Raw genomic sequence first — 22,943 nt, forward strand, 5'->3', positions numbered from 1 at the left:
ACAGGATTATGGGACCTCAGGAATGTTTAATATGAAACCCGAACTATATTTCACGGTACTAAATGGATTCGCTCTGGGTGAATCCTCCATGGATCCACATGCTGAACTGGCCAGACGCCCTTCTGGATGCAACTCCACATGTATCAGGATGATTGGGGCATGGGAGGGCTTTGAACCATGGAACATCTTGCTGTGAGGAAAGCATCCTATCACTGCACCACTAATATTTAAAATGTTTCTTAAAAATAATTTTGCATATTGTGGTCTCTAATTTGATTTGATACATAGGTGTCTTTATTAAATTAATTTTTGACTATCTCCACCACAGACATACAGTAGGTGAAATAAACACATGATCCACACAGAGTAGCACACTCTATCTCCCTCCATCTCTATCTCTGTCTCTCTCCATCCATCTGTAGCCAGCCCGTGGGAAGAAGCCACTGTTGGAGCAGACAGTCTGAATAAATGTAAGAGAGGACAAGGGAGGGCACATTAGCAGAGAGAGGGAGAGAGTTGGAGGACATCCATGCACAGTGTACAGAGAGATGCACAGATAGAGAGAGAGCGATAGGAGGAAAACAGCTCAAAGAGAGAGAGAGAAGAGGAAACCAGCTTATAGATATAGAGAGAGCGTCTCTCCAATAGGCAGACACGTGCTCGTGCACACACACACACACACATGCACACAGTGCTCTAGGCGCACCAGTCGGCACTGGCTCTCCTTTGTTGTTTCTGTTGGTTGGTCTCAGCGGCGCGCGCCTCCATCACCGGGGTGGCTGCGTGAGGATGCCACGAGCTGCACCCGGGTAAGTCTGCATCTTCTCCCAACCCTCTCTCTCCTTCTCCGGGATGCACACCGTGCAGCTCTCTTCTCTCTCTCCTCCTCCTCCTCCTCTTCTGTGTCCAGTCTTCCAGCCGCTCCTCCTGCGCTCTTCCCATCCCTTCTTCCCCCCCCCCCTCTCTCTCTCTTTCCCTCTCTCTCTTTAGGCTGCACCTCATTGGTGTGTCCTGATTCTCTTTTTTTCCATCAGGCTCTGGGTCTATTGGTTGTCCGCCTTCCCTCCATTATCTCTCACTCCTCCACACCTCTGTCATCCTCTCTCCCTTTGCTCTGCCTCCTTCTCTCACTCCCAGTCATTGCTGGAGTGCTGGAAAATGATTTGCATGCAGGAGCAGAGCACAACTTTGCAGTGAGCTCGGTAAACCGCCATAGAGTGAAAAAGGAGGGGAAAAGTTGGAAGAAAAGACAGCATTTGGTAGGTCACTCGCACTCCTTTATGACACGTGTTTTGACTTTGATGGATGAATTCCAACGCTCATTGTTATGATCAGACAACTTGGCTAGTTTGTCGTAGGAAGTCAGAAGTGGTTTGGGTCTTGTGTTTGTCATCTGGTTCATTCATTTTAATAATAGTTCTAGATTTAATTGAATAAAATTCCTTTTTTTTTCTTGGCAGACTCATTGAAAAGTTTGTCCTGTAACTTAGGAGCTCTCCTTGTTGCAGCGTTCAGGTGCGCTGGATATTTGGCATTCTGTATTATTGGCATTGTTGAAGGTGCTTCCCTCACATCGCCTGATGCACGTTGGTATAATCGGCGACTCCGTTTGGTGTCCAGGGAAGGAGGTGAGGTGACTGCCAGGAAACAATGAGCAGAAGTGAATTCAGAGTGAAGGAGTAGATGAGGGTTGAGCTCAAGTTGGAACAAAACTAAAGTTCCCAACTTCTGCACCACATAACTCTCTAGTTGAGTTACACATGTGTGCACAAACGGTCATATACTTTGTTTCATGTCTGGTATTGTTTTTTTTTTCCACTTTGCACATGAGAGGAGGTGGTGCAGCTGTTGTGTTGCTCCCATGGGCGACATGTACTGTACACACACACACACACACACACACACACACACACACACACACACACACACACACACACACACACACACACACACACACACACACACACACACACACACACACACAAGCAGAAGGCAGATGTGCCGCAACATGTTTCATTCTGTCACGACAAACACAGCTCTGATTCTGTCAGCGCTGCCTTGTCCAGAGTAGAACACAAACTCAACACAAGGGTGCATTCGAGCACTTTTCGCAAAGAAATCAAACTTCACCGCGAGTTCACCCGATGCTGTGTTGGGACAGAAGCTGAGGGATGCTGCACTTACTGTTTGGTGTTTTCTTGTCCATGTTTGAAGCAGTTTGATTCTGCCACACTGAGTAAAAACTTCCAATGCGACATTCTGATGTGATTCGATTTTCACTGTTTGTTTATCGACAGGATATCTCAAAAGACTTTGTGTGGATTTTGATCAGATTTTGTTGAAAGGAAGGGAGATTTTTGGGGCTGATCTGCTTCAGGCTTTGACTTTTTTAACATTGCAAATCATTGCTTCTTGTTTTTTTTTTGGGGGGGGGGGGGTTACATTTTGTTTTGTTTCTCAAAGAATAACTCACTGAACAAAACAAACAAACAAAAAACAACAATAAGCAGGCATGTCGATCAATATGTGCATCGGACATTTCAAAGCATCACAGAATTTCACCTCATTTCTGCTTAAAACTGACTTTAGAATGATTTAAGAGGGTTTACCTTTATCATCTGATGGTTAATAATCCCATTAATCCATTTCATTGCTTTGGGTGTCTCAGACGTGCTGCTGTGGTCTGAAATGATGCATGCGCAGATGCAAAAGACAGAACAATTTTTAGAGATGGACCATTCGGACAGTGACACCGGTCATACCAGCTTTACAAACTGTATTCAATTTAATTGTTTAAACATGGACTGAACACCAAATTGTTACTAAGGTAATCACATTTATTATTTTTGTATTAATAAATTAAGTATTCTCTGCAAACACAGTATTTTATAGTATTTTGCATACACATAACCCTATATATATATATATATATATATATATACACTCAACAAAAATATAAACGCAACACTTTTGGTTTTGCTCCCATTTTGTACGAGATGAACTCAAAGATCTAAAACTTTTTCCACATACACAATATCACCATTTCCCTCAAATATTGTTCACAAACCAGTCTAAATCTGTGATAGTGAGCACTTCTCCTTTGCTGAGATAATCCATCCCACCTCACAGGTGTGCCATACCAAGATGCTGATTAGACACCATGATTAGTGCACAGGTGTGCCTTAGACTGCCCACAATAAAAGGCCACTCTGAAAGGTGCAGTTTTGTTTTATTGGGGGGGATACCAGTCAGTATCTGGTGTGACCACCATTTGCCTCATGCAGTGCAACACATCTCCTTCGCATAGAGTTGATCAGGTTGTCAATTGTGGCCTGTGGAATGTTGGTCCACTCCTCTTCAATGGCTGTGCGAAGTTGCTGGATATTGGCAGGAACTGGTACACGCTGTCGTATACGCCGGTTCAGAGCATCCCAAACATGCTCAATGGGTGACATGTCCGGTAAGTATGCCGGCCGTGCAAGAACTGGGACATTTTCAGCTTCCAAGAACTGTGTACAGATCCTTGCAACATGGGGCCGTGCATTATCCTGCTGCAACATGAGGTGATGTTCTTGGATGTATGGCACAACAATGGGCCTCAGGATCTCGTCACGGTATCTCTGTGCATTCAAAATGCCATCAATAAAATGCACATTGTGTTCTTTATCCATAACGGACGCCTGCCCATACCATAACCCCAACGCCACCATGGGCCACTCGATCCACAACATTGACATCAGAAAACCGCTCACCCACACGACGCCACACACGCTGTCTGCCATCTGCCCTGGACAGTGTGAACCGGGATTCATCTGTAAAGAGAACACCTCTCCAACGTGGCAAACACCAGCGAATGTGAGCATTTGCCCACTCAAGTCGGTTACGACAACGAACTGGAGTCAGGTCGAGACCCCGATGAGGACGACGAGCATGCAGATGAGCTTCCATGAGACGGTTTCTGACAGTTTGTGCAGAAATTCTTTGGTTATGCAAACCGATTGTTTCAGCAGCTGTCCGAGTGGCTGGTCTCAGACGATCTTGGAGGTGAACATGCTGGATGTGGAGGTCCCGGGCTGGTGTGGTTACACGTGGTCTGCGGTTGTGAGGCTGGTTGGATGTACTGCCAAATTCTCTGAAACACTGTTGGAGATGGCTTATGGTAGAGAAATGAACATTCAATACACGAGCAACAGCTCTGGTTGACATTCCTGCTGTCAGCATGCCAATTGCACGCTCCCTCAAATCTTGCAACATCTGTGGCATTGTGCTGTGTGATAAAACTGCACCTTTCAGAGTGGCCTTTTATTGTGGGCAGTCTAAGGCACACCTGTTCACTAATCATGGTGTCTAATCAGCATCTTGCTATGGCACACCTGTGAGGTGGGATGGATTATCTCAGCAAAGGAGAAGTGCTCACTATCACAGATTTAGACTGGTTTGTGAACAATATTTGAGGGAAATGGTGATATTGTGTATGTGGAAAAAGTTTTAGATCTTTGAGTTCATCTCATACAAAATGGGAGCAAAACCAAAAGTGTTGTGTTTATATTTTTGTTGAGTGTATATATACAAAAAAATTTGTTATCATAATGCATTCATTTTCAGCAACACCAGAAAATACATACGAGGTCTGTTAAAAAAGTATCCGACCTTTTTATTTTTTGCAAAAACCTGATGGATTTGAATCACGTGTGCTTGCATGAGCCAACCTTGAACCTTCGTGTGCATGCGTGATTTTTTTCACGCCTGTCGGTTGCATCATTTGCTTGTAAGCAGCCTTTGTGTGAGGATTGGTGGAGTCTCTCGTCGTTTTTTCTTTGCAAGGAAATGGCGGAACGACTGGAGTAGCGCGACTGCATCGAATTTTGTCAGAAACTGGGCGACAGCCAGGTGGAAACCATACGGATTATTCAGACGGCTTTCGGTGACGATCCTCTGGGCATCACACAGATTAAGGAGCGGTACAACCGGTTTAAAGACGTCTGCACAACGGTGGAGAGCAAGCCACACTCCGGTCAGCCATCAACACGCTGAAATGACCAGATCATTTCCAAAGTGAACGCTGTGGTGATGCAGGACCGTCGTGTTACTATCCGAGAAATTGTGGAAGAGGTGGACATCAGCACTTTTTTGGCACATTCCACTGTGACAGAAGATTTTGCCATGAAAAGAGTTATTTTCTGTTATTTTCACACCCATTGCACATGTTCTTAAAATTGCCCATGAGTATGTTGGTCTTAAAATGAGTGGTAGTGAGGCTCAGCATTGGTGCATTGCTCTTGTGAAGCAACATATAACCTGGTTGAGCAGTTTTTCTGCTGTTTATATGAGGCAATGTGCAGCTATGCCTCACATGAATGGGGTCTGGATGCTTGTGCATTCTGTTCATATGCAAAACAGAACTGAAATGAACACAACTCTTCAATGAAATAAAAGCAAACACAAGTGGAAAAATACAAAATGTCACCTTAATGATTCACTGCTTTGCCTCAGGGAGATTTGGTGGCAGCTGTCTGGTGGGGTGCGCTGATGCACAGGTACAGTCCTATTAACTTGCCAGAAAACCTCTCACTTCATTCTGCCATCTGAAGTACCATGCTACTGGCATTGAGGTGTTCTAGGCAATGACAGATGACAATCACATTTTGTTGATTTTATGCTTCAAAGTTCATCCATTAAGTGACCCAACCGGTGCTCTACTTTGCACTTAATTACCCTCTAATCAGCAAACTGTGCAATACTCAAAATATCCTTGTGCTATGTGGTTTAGTCTGTGCCCTGCAGATCATCAAGAATATCATGTCTGCAGCCGGAGAACACACGGAGAGCCGTAAACGGATGTTTTTAACATAATCTGGAACAGTTCACTGCATATCCAAATCTTATGAAAATGAATGTTGTTCTGTCTTCATTTTCACAAATTTTAAGAAAGCTTCCTTCTGGATTCAGGCGTTGTGACATCCTCTGGTTTGCGCAGAACAGTATGGCTGGATGTGATGCAATATTTCAGCCATAGTTGGTTACTGACCAGTAGTAACCAGCTGGTCAGTCATGCCTTGTGACCTCTAAATTGTTAAAAGGATATGCTGACATGGACTGCTTGTGCAACCTGCTGTTGTAACGCTCCACCTATGAACATGATGGTTGTCCTTTGTCTTTCATTTAAACGCAAATGTACCATCACTACAACTTAAAATTAAAGGCATCAAAAAGGCTGATGCATATCCTGCACACTTTACACACCATAATATACTGTAAATGTACAAGTCATTATACTGTCATAGTGTTTTTGACTATGTTTGGCTTCATCATTCTTCTGGGTGACATTATGAAATTTGTATCAATCACTCACAAACAATATGCTGATGAAAATGTGTCAGATCATCTATCTAGTCTTCTTGGGTGTTAAGATATACTAAAAAGGCTATTTTTCCAGACCATGTTTTCTTTAACGTATGACCTTTGACCAAACTACTCCAAAATCTTTTCACCTCTAGATATCTATCCAAATAACATCCCCACCAAGTTTGACCCATTGAGACTTCTTGGTGGTTGAGATATACCCAAACCATGTTTTCCTTGACCTTGATCGTTGGCCAGACTACTCCAAAATCTAATCACCTCTAGATATCTAACAACCTAACTGTCAGCAAGTCTGAAGGAAAACAATACCCAAATTCACCACTTTGCATGCAGTGATACATGCTGGTATTACATGGTGGATCTACCTTGGATAGTTATTCATTAAATTTCAAACGCAGTGGCCAACAAGTGAGCAAACCCATAAATTGTAAATATTACAACATCTACTGGGAAAGAGTCCTTTGTTGGCACTAAAAGCAACAAAAGCTTGTAAAAGTTCTTCATACATAGTGAAAGAATCACCATTCATAATCACTACATCATATACCCTACCTCATATACCTCTACATTCTTACTGTTGCATTTGAAGTTTTGCTGAGTATTAGTTAGATTAGCCGTAAGGTGAGCCCTGTTTTTTTTTACTTATTTATAAAAGGAAACAAATTTCTCAGCTGTCAGAGGACGACTTGTGCGAGTGTGCTAAGAGATTGTGAGCATGTTTGTGCCACCGTGATGCCTGATGTGCTTTGCTGAGCAAGCCGAGGACAGGCAGACAGCTGAATGTGATTAAATTATAGAGGGAAAGCACGCTAGCTGGGTCCTACTGGGAGCATCTTTACAGGAACCCCCGCCTCAGTCTCCTCTCTCTTTTATAATCACAGTGTGGAATGAATCAAAATCAAAATTTGGGTGTTGGTATGCTTGCTGACTGTGAGGCGGTAAGAAACGCACTGATCGTACCACCCTGCTTTACAAATGAGGCTTTTGTTGTTGCTCAAGAATGAAACACTGTGAATGAAATACGCAAAACGTGCAAGAGATGCGAATCTGTTAAAGCACCCAGTTGTAGCTGTGCATATGGAAACATATCACTGTACTGCATGGGTGGGCTGCACGTCTTTCCTCCAGCATTGTGTGGGAGATATAACGTGCGTCCTTTTTTTTTTTACTTTCCATCCTAATGAATGAGCAGCAAAAAGCCTCCTGGGGATCTCTGTGTGTGACCTCCAGGAGTGGGGGGGTAGGCCCTGCCGCAAACCAATACTAGCCTCTGTGTTAAGCGGGCTGGGTCACACAGCCACGTTCTATGCTTAGTACGGCCGATTCACACTGCGCCATAGCGTGACACTGCACTCATTCCAGATTGTATATGTGCAAGATTGAATCACTTCTGCTGCAGAGTGCACTCGATGAAACGGAAGTTGCACTCTGGCACAATGTACGTCCACTGGGGTAATAACGGTCCAGTGGTGGCAACTCCTTTCTTATTTACAGGCTTGACCAGTACACAAAAAAACTCCAAAGCCCACCACAGACACAGACAACTACATCTGACCCATTCTCATGCCTGATAGACGTTGACTTAAGGTGCACATAGGATGAAACAGCAAAGACTTGAAGTAGAGCAATGTCTGTCCATTCATTGGTGGGAGCTGATGGATAAGTGGTTAAAGTGTTGGGTTTGTGACCAGAGGATCCTCGGTTCAAATCCCACATCAGATTGGAAAATCAGTCAGGGCCATTCGGCAAGGTCCTGAATCCCCAAGTTGCTCCCAGTGTGTAGTGAACACGTTGCCTGGAAGCACCCTGACATTGGTGGGTGTGAATGGGTGAATGTGAGAGTTCACTGTAAAGTGCTTTGACCATAAAAGTGCTATATCAGTGAAATCCATTTACCATTTGAGCATCTGTAGGTTGCTTCAGAACCTTCCAGAAGGACAACCATCTCTCCTGTATGGCCAAATGGAAGCCACTCCTCAGTAAAAGGCACATGGCAGCCCACATGGAGTTTGCCAAAAGGCACCTGAAAGACTCTCAGATTGTGAGAAACAAAATTCTCTGGTCTGATGAAACAAAGAGTGTGAATGTGAAGACCTTGGTGTGAATGCCAGGCGTCATGTTTGAAGGAAACCAGGCACCGTACCTACAGTGAAGCGTGGTGGCAGCATCATGCTGTGGGGATGTTTTTCAGCAGCAGGAACTGGGAGACTAGTCAGGATTGAGGGAAAGATGAATGCAGCAATGTACAGAGACATCCTGGATGAAAACCTGCTCCAGAGCGCTTTTGACCTCAGACTGGGGCGATGGTTCATCTTTCAGCAGGGCAATGATGCTAAGCGCACAGCCAAGATATCAAAGGAGTGACTTCAGGACAACTCTGTGAATGTCTTTGAGTGGCCCAGCCAGAGCCCAGACCTGAATCTGACTGAACATCTCTGGAAAGATCTGAAAATGTCTGTGCACCGATGCTCCCCATCCAACCTGATGGAACTTGAAAGGTGCTGCAAAGAGGAATGGACAAAACTGTCCAAAGATAGGTGCACCAAGCTTGTGGCATCATATTCAAGAAGACTTGAGGCTGTAATAGCTGCCAAAGGTGCATCAACAAAGTGTTGAGCAAAGGGTGTGAATGCGTATGTACATGTGATTTCTTTTTTAATACATTTGCAAAAAAAAAAAAAAAAAAAACTTTTTTCATGTTATGGGGTGTTGTGAGTAGAATTCTGAGGGGGGAAAAAAATGAATTTACTCCATTTTGGAATAATGCTGTATAAAATAATATGGAAAAGTGAAGTGCTGTGAATACTTTCTGGATGCTCTGTACATGTGGCACACATCGAAATGAGCTAGTTTCTCAGGCTCTTATTTCCATAGACTAGGTCTGGAGGCTTTGGTGGCTGCCAATGCTAAAATCATAAAGAGATTTGTATTGTTGTGTTTTATCAACACAGGTATCGATGCAAATAATCATCAATACAGTTCTCTGTAATTTCACAGGAAAAGTAGCAACACAATATTTTAAGACGTTAAATATTAAGTGGTTATTTCATTCAAAGTTAAGCCTTCTTAAATATCTAGATGTATGCATTTCTAATGGGAGAGGAGGGGCACAATGGAGCATCAAATCTGTTAAATATAACATGTAATTAAGTTATACATTAGGATTATTTGCTGGCCTTGATTTTTAGGCTGCATACAAGCTCATATGGATAAGTCTGTGGTCTGCGGATGAACAAGTGAGCTGACCTAATAGCTGGTCTTCTGACAGTGTTTTGTTGTCTGTTGAAGAAACTGTTCTGGCTGCTTGAGCATCACCATCTTTATAAGAACAGCTAATGTTCATGAGGAAATAAAGTCTTCCAAACACATTGTGCCGCTGATGATTTAAAAATAGTTTTATTCAATGAAAAGTCATTACTGATGAGATTTACCTTGAGTCATAGAGGTGGCAGAGTTCTTGTTTTGGCTGATCAGGCCAACACTGGAGGAGCTTACTGGATGTACATTGTGGTGGAATGGTCTGGTGTTACATGGGTTGAATTTTTTCTTAGTTGTTTTTTTTTAATCAATGAAGTATCAATCAAAGCATCATTTGTCAATGTGCTTTTTGATATTTGAATTGTGACCCATCTGAAACTGATTCCACATCAACACCAATTCTCAATATGTCTGTCATTCAGGTGAGACCGGCTTTGGGGTTGATTTAAACATTTGATTGGAGAGAGTCCATCTTCTTAGAGTATCCCCATCATACTGTAATGATCATCATTGTGGCAATCATTCATTGGTGAGGAAGATTGTCTCTTGATTGATTTCTGGGTGGGATGGTAGAATTCTACATCCAGGGTCATTCCAGAGATGCCTGTTCCTGGATTTGTTTAATGTGAGAATGTTGTTAATTGCAGACAAACACACGGTTCTTGACAGATCTTTAGCCTGGTCCCGTGGCTGGGAAATCCCAGACGACCCGGTTCTGGGGACCTGTTGCAACCTTCATCCACCTTCGCAGCCTTTGGGTTACAAACCATCAATTCCTCCACCTGATCTGCCATTGAGGACTTCGTGTTTAACAAGAGACCTGGTAGCAGTCTCATGTTTGGGATTCCTGTTGGGCCTTCAGGGCTACCATAGCGGTCATGGGACACACAAGGTCCCCACCCTATATATACAAATCCCCTTCAAACATGTCCACAGAACATACACACACTGCCAATTGGGGGGTTTGTTAGTTTGATTAATAATGAAATACATTTTGGGGGGAAAAGTACCGCTTCAGGTTTTGACTTTTCTAAAAATTGCTTTGGCATTACGTTAAATGAGCATGCATGCTTTCATTTGTTCTACATGTTTTTAAAGTAACCATAGCTATAATTAATTTGTCATCAAATATGTACAACATTTATACTCAAAGTAATAATGTAATCAGTATAAAGCCAAACTGTTTCTGGTTTGCATGCTGTAAAGTCAGGCTTCTTGCATATTTTTTATAAATCGTGCATTTTCTTAACATATACGTAAGCTTTTAAATGTGACTTTAACACACGCTGTAAAATGTTGGTGTGCCTGAAATCAAACACATCAACATAAGACACAACATTGTCGAAATAAGCTGTCATGTCCACTTGCTGACCATGGGACATTTTTAGCACATGTGCCTCAAATCCTTCAAAATGTTGTTTTAAAATCTAGAACACTCCTATTGGTGCTGCATCATGAACAGAGATGATGGTGAACTTGTTTAAAGACACATCAGAGAATCGATGTGGTCCTCCAATCAACCTCAATGACACGATCAGGTGAGGTCAAAGATGGGATTGATCTCTTCAAGCAGACACTCCGTCAATACTGATGTCAGCTCATTGTAACATCTAGCAGCTCTTGTGTCCTCCACACGTTGCAGTTCTGCAAAAAACATTTCATTAAGACGTTCCTTAGTCAAACCCAAATCTACAAATTTGTGCAAAAAGTGGAAAACCTTAATATGTTACACGACAGTTAAACATTTCAGCATGATGAGGATTGTAAAATGCTCATTTCTGCAATTTTTTTTAATTCATAGGCAGAATTGTAGAATCATTCATTAAGATGTTCATCCTTTTTAAAAGTGGTACATTGGTGCATGTGAGCAAACGAGTGCACCACCTGCCCTGTACATGATCACAACAAGAGGAGCATAAACAACAAAAAACACTCTGCTGAATCACAGCACTCCTCCGTTTCTATGTCCTCAAATCTAATTACAAATGACGTAGAAAACAATGGAAAGAACTGCATAAAATGTCATCATTTTTATTACTCCAAGTAGATCTGGATCAAATCCAAAATGTTATCACTTATTCTTGGCCATATGACTTACCTCTCCACCAGCGTTTATTAAAATATGACCATTGCTTTTTGACCTGTGTTGCTCAACTTTCAACACACCCACAGACCGAACCACAAATCACTGACCTAGCCACCAACTGACCCAACCATGGCTGACCCACCCACAGAATGATACACCCACAGCCTGACCACTCAGGAAACATCACATCTGGAATGGATTTATCATGGACACCAAAAGGGGGCATTTCATATCGTGCCAACTTTCCACAACCTCCACATTCTGAAAGAAAAGTTGATTTTCTTTTGGCTGCCCCCCATTGCTCATGACTGCCACAGCAAATCCAGTACAGACCCACTTTGGGATTTGGCACATGTTTTCCACCAAATGTAACTCTATTTGTACATGGAGAGGCACCTCACACCTGAATGTTCCCAAGCAGCCTCCCAGCCAAGTGCTAATCACATATGTCTGAAATCTGACCGGATTACGTGCACACAAATCAGAATGGCCAAATAAATCAAATTATTATTATATTATTTACAAAATTGTATAAATGTAATTTAAATATATTTTAAATATATTTTCTAAAATTAAATAATGACCGCATCATGTTTTCAACATGCCTTCTGGCAATCCTCATCCTCAGTTTCACAAGTTGTCTATTTAACAAAGGCTTTTGTCTTTCTGTGTCACTCAACCATGAAGCTGTGGATGACAGTCGAAAGTTGTTTTATGCAAAGTCCCTCCAGTCACAGCCACTGAAGTCCTTTACTCCTTCAAAGTTGTTCAGAATTTGGTTGGATTAAATACAAACTGTGGGTTTCTCAGTCCTTTAAACTCGATCTCTGTTTTGGCCATTACCTCGGTAACATTTTAGTTTCTGACAAAGTGTTCCAGCAAAGTCTGGAGGAAGTTGTGTCAGAAGTAATTTGACTGATATTAAGACAAACAGTGGCTCCTGAGTTATGGCAACATGGTTGAAGCGTGCACGCACAGACACATGGACAGGAAGGCTGTTGTGCACTAATCTTTGTTTCCAATTCAAAACAAAACAAAACAAAAAAAAAACGCAGATCATACAACAGAGTCCTGCAGGTTTCCATCCGGAAATGGATGTCGGTTCTTGTGGAATGGATGTAAAGTAGATTTGGCGGTAGATATCACTGACGAGAATGCAGGGGGCGCCCTCGCGCACGCAACACACACACACACACACACACACACTCACGCCTCTATGCACTTCCTTGGGGAAAACATGATCTATCTCCTGGCGGGCAGGCCAATTAAAAACCAATCAGGGCGCTTGGAGTGTGCGGGTAATGGGAAAGCCGCGGCAGTGGAGGAAGTGAGGCTGATTAATGGACACTTTCACCTTGTGGCATAACAGCCTCCCACAGGCATCCATCACCCCGGGGGGCCGCGCTCACCTACACCTCAGGCCCCACACCCATGCACCACGCTCAGACACACTGTGACACTGTGGAAGTTGCAAATGTATGTGGGTGCACGACAGTGAGTGGAAACTATCAGACAAGGTGAGCGGTAGCATTATATTAGCCTACCTAAGCTGCGGAGCAGTGGCATCTTTTGCTGTAATGCAGCTTTGACTAAACCTGGACTGCTGCACATAACATCTGGTCAGCAGTCAACATCTGAAAGCCTTCCACACAGAGGAGCCGCTTGTACCTGCTGGAAATACCACGACGACTACACTCCAAGTAGTACTAATAGGTAACATGCTGCCCTGCACTGCTGCCTGTTTGTGTTGTTTTGTCAGGTAGAAGCTGGACATTTCCCACCGGGTGCACACACAGTTTTAACAGCATTCAAGACACTCTGTGTGGACGAGTAGAAACAGTGTGTTTGTGTCTTTCCCTCCGGTGCTATTGTGAGGCAGCGCGCTTTGAAAAGAAAAACATTAAATGGTGTGAGTGAGCGCTGTTCTGGTTGAGGCACTGCTGTGACCTACTTCACACAGCCACGCAGCCAGCTGTAAATAGGGATGTTCATAACCTGCTTTGGACTTTTCCCATTAGAAGCGCTGCAGTGCCTTGAAGAATATTACCAAGAGCACAGGAGCAGATGTTTGGAGCGCCGCTGCATCTCATCAAAGCATTGACCTTGAGACTACGCATGTTGTTTGTTCACAATCACATTTAGCTTTAGGAGGAACTGAAGGTTGTGTGTGTAAAACATGGTGGTGAGAAGTGAAGCAGTCATTTGAACCACCATCAAATATTTGGTATAAGGTACTGAGTGCGCGCACCCTTTGATGCCTCACCTTGAACATATTTTCTAATAGTTTGATTATCGTATTTTTCAGAGTATAAGTTGCAGGACGTTTTTCTGTTTTGTTTTTTTTTTTGTTTTGTTTTTTTGTTTTACTAGTTTGGAAGGTTTTACTCTGAAAAATATGGTAGTTGCCAATACCTCCTATTCCAAGTACTTGCAGCTGAATGTTGGTGCTGTAGAACCTAAGTGTGCACCAGTCCAATATTTTGGATTGGTGTTGGTCTGATATTGGTCTCTTATTGCACAACTGAGTCGTGTTGTGGGCTCTGTATGGTTTTCTTTTGGGAAGTAGTTTCACAGTTTGAGTTGCCATTAGATGGCTAATTTAGCAAAGTAGATCCTGTATATACAGATGTGTTTGCATTGGTGGGCACAGCTAACCAAAAAGTTAGCTTCGATAACCATTAATCCAATAACTGAAAATTTATCTTTTATAACACTAAACCGATAAACTGCTAAAAAATGTATCTTTATTACAGATAGCCGATAACTTTTAGCATTGATTTGGACGCGGCCACATCAGATTACACTGTCAGTTTCTGATAAACCAGTTTCACTTTAAGCACCGCAGGGGCTGCTGGGTAAATTCAAGGATCACAAACACAAAAAGAATGCATGAAAAATAAATGAATAAAAAAATAAAACCCCAAACACTGTCATCATCTTTCAAAAGCAGTAAAACACAGTATTAGAAGTCACAGTTTATCTAGGTATTATAAACACCGTCATTTACGAACTGAAGCTGCTGCTTTTTTCACACACTTTGAACCCTGTGGCTTAAACAACCGAAATACATCTATTAATGCATTGATTGGCAGAGTAAAAGACACGTAGTAAATATAAATTCTTACCTGTTAGTTTCAGTGGGATTCATGAAGAAAATAATCCACATAAAGTGTCCTGATTATCCAAAACAGTGTCTAAAACGGTGAAGAAAAGTCCCTCTGTAACACAGCTGCGCTGTGAGATCTCTCCCACTGAGTCTTGGTGATTAAATTATCCAGTCAGCCACAAAGAAATACAATAAAATAATGTTAAAATTAGTCCGTTTTGTTTGTGTTGAGTGGACAGTAACACTGTAATGTAAAAAGTAAACCTGAACTACACTACCCACAATGCTCCATGCATCGACCTGCCAATCATATTATAAATTATATCTTGTGCTTAATGATGACATCATCAGCAAGCAACAGCCAGTCTGGAACAAACCACTGATCTACACACGGCAGGGACTAAAATGTTTGATTTGAGGGTTTACAAACACTTTTGACCATTAAACTTTGCTCACTTTACCAGGAAAAAAATGTTAGCGGACTGAAAGTTAGCGGAATTAAATTTATCGGAAGATAATTGGTCCGCTGATGGTTTTTAAACTTATCTGAAAAGTAATTTGCTAATAAAAACATTAGCTTCACTAATTATTGGTTATCTGATTAGCTGAATAGTGCCCACCACTGTGTATTTGTGAACAGATTAATTATTTTAAGATAAGGAAAAGCCATTGGATCCAGTGTCAAATTGGTCATGATAAAAGGGTATCATGCTATCACTCGTGGAATTCTGAAATAATCTCAATGATGTTGCCGAATGCCAATAAACAAAATAATCATAAAAGCAATACTATTTACAAATATACTACTTTATTATATGGCTGCGACGCTACACGCACTCTGATTGACTGATTTCCTGTCTGATATCTTCCCATATCTGACCGGGTATCATAACAATCATCCAGAACACGTATCCCATTCATTACAAACCAGAAAGCTAAAAACACGATTAGAAAAAACAAGTTGGACATGAACATACTCCATAAATATCTAATCAGTATCGTAAGAAAACAGACAGATTGAAAGCTTACCAATTAAAGACCGGACCATCTGTTAGCAAGTTCTTCACGGAGGTGAAGCAAACAGGTCAAACCACGAGCCCAACACTGACAGCAGCTTTCATATTTGGACGATACCATAAGTTTGTGTTGTTAGAATATATCTGTGCAAAGTCCTTATTTTATGTTAGTTATCAAGTGTTTGCTTTTGCTATTTGATTGGAAGTCTCTGGGATCTGGTTTAACGTTTAAACATCAATCAAGCACTTGGCTACAGTGGGAAGGAAAAACTCCCTTTTAACAGGAAGAAACCTCCAGCAGAACCAGGCTCAGGTAGGGGCAGTCTTCTGCTGGGACTGGTTGGGGCTGAGGGAGAGAACCAGGAAAAAGACATGCTGTGGAGGGGAGCAGAGATCGATCACTAATGATTAAATGCAGAGTGGTGCATACAGAGCAAAAAGAGAAAGAAACAGTGCATCATGGGAACCCCCCAGCAGTCTACGTCTATAGCAGCATAACTAAGGGATGGTTCAGGGTCACCTGATCCAGCCCTAACTATAAGCTTTAGCAAAAAGGAAAGTTTTAAGCCTAATCTTAAAAGTAGAGAGGGTGTCTGTCTCCCTGATCTGAATTGGGAGCTGGTTCCACAGGAGAGGAGCCTGAAAGCTGAAGGCTCTGCCTCCCATTCTACTCTTACAAACCCTAGGAACTACAAGAAAGCCTGCAGTCTGAGAGCGAAGCGCTCTATTGGGGTGATATGGTACTACGAGGTCCCTAAGATAAGATGGGACCTGATTATTCAAAACCTTATAAGTAAGAAGAAGAATTTTAAATTCTATTCTAGAATTAACAGGAAGCCAATGAAGAGAGGCCAATATGGGTGAGATATGCTCTCTCCTTCTAGTCCCCGTTAGTACTCTAGCTGCAGCATTTTGAATTAACTGAAGGCTTTTTAGGGAACTTTTAGGACAACCTGATAATAATGAATTACAATAGTCCAGTCTAGAGGAAATAAATGCATGAATTAGTTTTTCAGCATCACTCTGAGACAAGACCTTTCTGATTTTAGAGATATTGCGTAAATGCAAAAAAGCAGTCCTACATATTTGTTTAATATGCGCTTTGAATTACATATCCTGATCAAAAATGACTCCAAGATTTCTCACAGTATTACTAGAGGTCAGGGTAATGCCATCCACAGTAAGGATCTGGTTAGACACCATGTTTCTAAGATTTGTGGGTCCAAGTACAATAACTTCAGTTTTATCTGAGTTTAAAAGCAGGAAATTAGAGGTCATCCATGTCTTTATGTCTGTAAGACAATCCTGCAGTTTAGCTAATTGGTGTGTGTCCTCTGGCTTCATGGATAGATAAAGCTGGGTATCATCTGCGTAACATAAGAGTTAAGTTTTACTTCCATCATTTATGTCTAATTTTTAGATACAGGGAGGGCTCCCCCTATCTGTGAGAGCCAGTAACATTAGAAATGTAAGACTAAACTACACCCATTGTAAATGTATGTATGACCCATTTTCTGGGGCTTTTGCAAGATGGACACTGTCTGTGAGGGTCCCGGTCCGGTTTTAAGGGGCAGTAAATTAGATAAGGAACTGGGTAGAAGTTACAGCATATATATATATATATATATATATATATATATAATAGCCATATAATAAACAAATTATTAAACTCACAGTCAGTTAATAAATCTGTAGTACATTCAGTTCTATCCATCTCATAACTTGATTAAAGTTTTGAGTTCTTCAAATCAGTAACCCATTTTCTGAGAGACACTAAAGCGCTTATCTTTTATTTGGTGCAAGGATCATTGCGAGTTTCCATGTGATGCACATGTCATTTATTAGCATCCTCAAGCCACTAAATTCCACCAGACATGGCTGGGCTGCATCACAGCTGTGCCGGAGCACTTTTTAGTCACATTCCAGAAGAGGTGTTTCGCTCCATGGAGTCTGTTTTTGACAGATGCTGCTTCTGGTAGAGCTTTCCACGTGATTCATAAGTTTTCCAGTCCACCTCTTTCAACACTACAGTGTTTTCTTTTTTTTAACCAATAAAACAGCCACCAGTCTTTGATCCATGTTGTTCTGAGCTGGATGGGCTTTGTATAGGCTTGTATGGGAGACTGTAGCACAATAAAGTAGGAAGTAACAACATCAAAGCTGTACGGCCTTTCAAATTTCACTAAACTGACAAAATTTTGTGTCTATTCTGAAATCCAAGCATTATAATGTCAGTTTATTTTTGTAACATATCGCAAAATGACAACTCATTTTAATGAAGAGGACATATTTATATGGGAGAATTCCATGGCAGATGTTGTCTTTTCCTTCCTATGCTGTCATGCTGACGGACAGCAGGAGGAAGCGCATATGCGCATACATTTTAGGTGAGATGACCAACGTGCACACTAACATCTGTAAGATGTTTTGTAAATCACTTCAGAGGTGTTATCTGGTTACAAAAACAGATTTTAGATTCAGAAGTGTTTAATTCTCATTAACACTTACAAAATATACTAGTGTGTTGCCCGTGGGGATCCATGGGCTCGAGATGGGGTTGTGTTTATAAAATAGGTAGCTGACATTTTTCAAGGGTGGTAATAAATTATGCAAAGTTTATGTAATGATTTTAACGGAAAGTGCAGGAAAGTTTTGTAAATAATTGTATTTATTTTTTGCAGTGGTGGGCACAGCTAACCAAAACGTTCTATAACTGTTAATCTGCTAACTGAAAAGTCAACTTTTATAAAGCTAAACCGATCAACCCCTAAAAAATTTAGAGGAAATTCAAAGGTAATCACCAACTATGAGCCATATACGAGTGTATATATATATATATATATATATATATATATATATATATATATATATATAATTTCATGGTAAAAGGGGTGGGTTTTTATAAGCTTTATGAGATGTTTTGTTAAGCATGTGTGTGTGCCAAATTCATTCATTCGTTCATTCATTCATATCATTATGTATTACCATGACAGCATATTGTGGTTACTGTTTGAAAAAGAGTCACTCAAAATTTCTATGGATCCTGAATGGAGAATTTCAAATTAGTTTTATTATTTGAATGATCTTGACATCAATTCAGGCTTTATAAATGCTGCATTTACTGTCTGCAGTGTCTATTTGTTTTTGTTAGTATGTCATGAGTACGTACTGGTTGTGGTACTATGTGGTACTCTTTGGTCAGTTTATCTTTGTGGTTCTGCTTCTACAGTGAAGCAAATATACATGTTCTTAAATCGAACTTGTTTTCAAGTCCTCAGTTAAAGTTTGATCCACTGAGTCAGTGCTAACGTTCCCACTTTTGACATTTTCTCTCTCAGAACAATGACGCAGTGAATCAGGCAGGAAGAGTTTCAGTCACAACAACACGCCTCCTCGTTAGTGACGCTGAAAGTCCACGCATTCTCTGGGTCAAGAAGTCACCCAGTTTGGACTCAGCAAGACAAAATCATGCCAGCATTGCTCAGTTTTACTGTTTGGGAACATCAGCGGGCAGGAGAGAGCGGGTCAGAGACGGAAAGCAGGAAGGAGGAGACGAGCGGTTTCAGGTCGGTCTCAGGGAAAGTGGAACGATATTGGAAAATGATTACCAAACAGGCATCCATTATTCAACAGGGCAATCATGGAGGGCACAGTCTTCTTATTTATGCTAGCTCTGTAAATCAGATTTGTTGGATTTGATCTCTCTAAAATCTCCCAGTGACTCGCCGGCAATATTGGGCGAATATTACACTGTCTAATGGGTAATTGATGATGACGTGACACTGGTCGAGACAAATGGGCGGCCTCCAGGAGGAGACGGGGAGGTTTGGAGAGACCACGATGATCCGTTACAGGTCTCCTTCGCTGGCGTGAACAGGAGCACGGCAGTGTTTGTGTCCGTCGCCGTGCTTACTGACAGCAGATTGAACTAGTGTCATTACCGTTTGTTGCTCCAGGTTTTTCAGTGCACTCAGTGGTGTCATGTGGTGTATATTTGAAAACAATTATGATTAAAGGATAACTTTACTTCTTTGCAACATTAAAACATTGTTTGCAGTCAAACCTATGAGTGGTTTCCTCACATTTGACGGCAACATTGCTTGCAAGAAATGATGCACTGTATGCTGAAAATGGCGGTGGAATAATATTAGCAAAATACTGTATTCAGACATTAGCAACCGGTCTGCTCTGTGTCAGTCTGATCCCGTCAGATCTCAGTAGCTAAGCAGAGTAGGATCTGGTTAGTACTTGGATGGGAGAACTCTTTGGAACACCAGCGGCTGTGTGTGTTTGGAGTTGCGTCAGGAAGGGCATCCGGTGTAAAACTTGTGCCAATTACCAATGCGGATCTGGCTGTGTCCACTGTGGCGACCCTGAAAACAAAACAAAACGGGAGCCGAATGACCAACAACAACTGTATTCACACATTAGAGTGTCCAGAGCGTTCCACGTGGAATTCTACATGAAAAGGAGGTGGGCGGATGCACGAACACAGCCATGTTTATGCCCATTTCAATAAAATATCTTATTCCATCACAAATAAAAATTCAGTCATTAATAACTCACTCGTTTCTGTCTGTTTTTGTCCTTTTCTCATTCATTAAATGTGTTCGTTGTCAGCTGATGTCAGGCGGACACTTTGAGAGAATTTTCTCTATGTTTTTTTTTTTGTCTTGTCCGTGTTCGTAGGTTCCCAGTGGATGTCCAGTAGACGTTAAGCTACTTTATCATGTTGGCAGCAGAAACACCATCACAAAGCTAGACATTGTGTCAATCCTTCAAAATAAGAGCAAATTTGAACATAAAGTTGGATTGTATGACCAATGCACACTGATGATGTCATCACAGCTAAGACGCTGAAGACATGAAAAAAGAAAATGCCCCATAAAAAACCAAAACCAAACATTAGTTTATCATCATTGACATCAGAAAAAAAGTGATGTGGGAGGGTGGATTTTTATTCATTAATTTATTCTTAGAAAAAGACACATGCGACGTCATTTCAAACCTGAAAAACAACACATAACAGCACCTGCATACCAAGTGAGGAACTGAAAATATCAGATATTTCTAAGATAAATGTTGTTTCCATGTTGAATACAGTCAGTTTACTGCATACTAGTAGCGTGATAAACATGCATACGGTGTGAGTGAGGCGGAGTAACTGACTGTGGTTGTCAGTGACAACAAGCCGTGAGTTCCGTGCCTGGCTCAGTAAACTTCGGCCATCTTCGGCCAAAGCATACTCGCCGCCTAGCGGACATGCCGGTTCTTGCACCAGCTGTACCCCTGTCAAAGAAATTCATCAAAATAAAAAAAAATAATAATAATAAAAGGAAAAAATTGATGCAGGCAGATTTCAGCATGTGGGTGGGGATGATAAACTTTTTTTTTATGTTGCATACAAGCGTGCATAAATCCATCGCCGCAGGATCGTTCAGGCCTGTCTGACCGTGTGTTCCTCCGGACAGCAGGTGGAAGTTTTTGCGATTTCCCTTTTTCGGCTGGTTTGTGCTTCTTTTGCCCAACTTCATGTTTTGTGTGTAGGGGCCTTAACTGTCTTCTGCACCACATCTGCAGTAGTTCTTTAGATGTCTGAAATCACTTCATCTCTACCCTGTGCCTGTCTCACCTCCTCCCTAAATTTCACAGCAGTTTTTCTCCTTCAGCTTCCACCATCTGATCCTTTGTTGAGCGCTCACTCTTCCTCTTCTTCCCCTCCAAAGTCATCCTACAAACCACAATCTCTGTCTAGCTACACTCTCCTCTGCTACCACCTTAGTATTCAGTTTCTTTTAGGTTGCAGCTCCTACTTAGAACGCTGTTCACCTGTGTGCACATATTGCGCTCCAACACTTCACATTGTGTTCCTCCTTCTTAAAAATAAATGTTTATCACAGCCATTATCATCCTTTTTAACAGCATCCACCACCATCTTCCCTTCCACATGCCCACTGAAGTCCACTACAGTCAATACTCTTTCATTCTTAGGTATACTCTCTACACTTCATATAACTCACTCAGCTTATTCCTCCATCTAGCAACCTACCTGTGGGACATATGCACTGACATATGCACACCTTCAATTTACAACTTCACCTGTCAAACACTTACTTAACCTCCAATACCATTTTAACATACTCTCGCTTTAGAATGACCCCAACACAATATCTCCTCCCACCCACACCATGACAGCATAATATAGTTTGAACCCACCTCAGATGCTTCTGGTCTTGCTTCCCTTCCACTTGGTCTCTTGTAGACACATTAGTATATCTAACTTTCTCCTCTCCATCACATCTGCCAACTCTCCCCCTTTACCAGTCATACTGCCAAAGTCCTGTGACTTCCGTATTTCTACATTTCCTCCTGTCCTGCTTGCCTCTAGACAGATGCCCTGCCTCTTCTTTAACTAGCAATCACCCAATTTCCGCTGGCACCCTGTTGGACAATAGGTCATGTATGGTCAAATAAGTTTGTTTTTTTTGTTTTTTTTTAATTTTGCTTAGTTTTGTTATTTTTCTACTCCAATGTTATCAGATAGTTCTGTTTAATTTCATATCCTTTTCAATTTCACCAATCTGGTTGTCTGCCTGGGTGGTTGCCATCCAGGACCCATTGTGGTTATGTGATGCCATGAATGTGGTGAAGCAGGGCACCAGTGTATGCTGTCAGACTTAAGAAGAATTGGTGAGATCAGGTACATGTAACTTCCGGCGAAGTGGCGAATCCAAAGACGGGAATTCCTACTTCCGCAACTGGCCGCTGGGTGAAAACTAGCTCGGGCTGTATGCTGTTCTGTTGAAATCAGCTGATTTGGTTTTGTCTCTGACTTGCTTCTCTCAGCCTGGAACGATGAGATTTATACACCAAACTGAACCTTTCTACATGAAATTGACTTTACTGATGACTCAGGCCCCTTTGAAAGTGACCAAATTACATGCATTTCTACAAAGTTTTCACTGACAAAAATGGCCACCAGAGGGTCCTGGTGTAATGCCCGACCTTGGGAATAGTTAGACGTGTTTTTCTCTGTTCTGCTGTGATGACTCACACGGTAAAGGTCTCACAAACTGAGGACGAGTCTCACCAATCTGTTGTTTTTCATGCAAAA

The 22,943-nt window shown here is 41.7% G+C and overlaps 1 protein-coding gene across 6 annotated transcripts in view; it reads left to right on the plus strand.

Annotated features, from left to right (window-relative positions):
- The first annotated feature begins 617 nt into the window (after positions 1–617).
- Positions 618–22,943, plus strand: part of myt1lb (myelin transcription factor 1-like, b) — a 430,716-nt gene continuing 408,390 nt past the window's right edge. For 4 of the 6 annotated variants that reach the window (XM_034194910.1, XM_034194914.1, XM_034194916.1 and 1 more), the window contains exon 1: positions 618–809. The gene's annotated coding sequence lies outside the window, so the exon portion shown is untranslated. Of the gene's footprint in view, positions 810–883; positions 1,260–22,943 lie in introns of those variants that run through there. The other 2 variants (XM_034194911.1, XM_034194913.1) reach the window with 2 other exon arrangements.

The sequence above is a fragment of the Thalassophryne amazonica genome, chromosome 19 (assembly GCF_902500255.1).
Source record: "Thalassophryne amazonica chromosome 19, fThaAma1.1, whole genome shotgun sequence".
NCBI lineage: Eukaryota > Metazoa > Chordata > Actinopteri > Batrachoidiformes > Batrachoididae > Thalassophryne > Thalassophryne amazonica.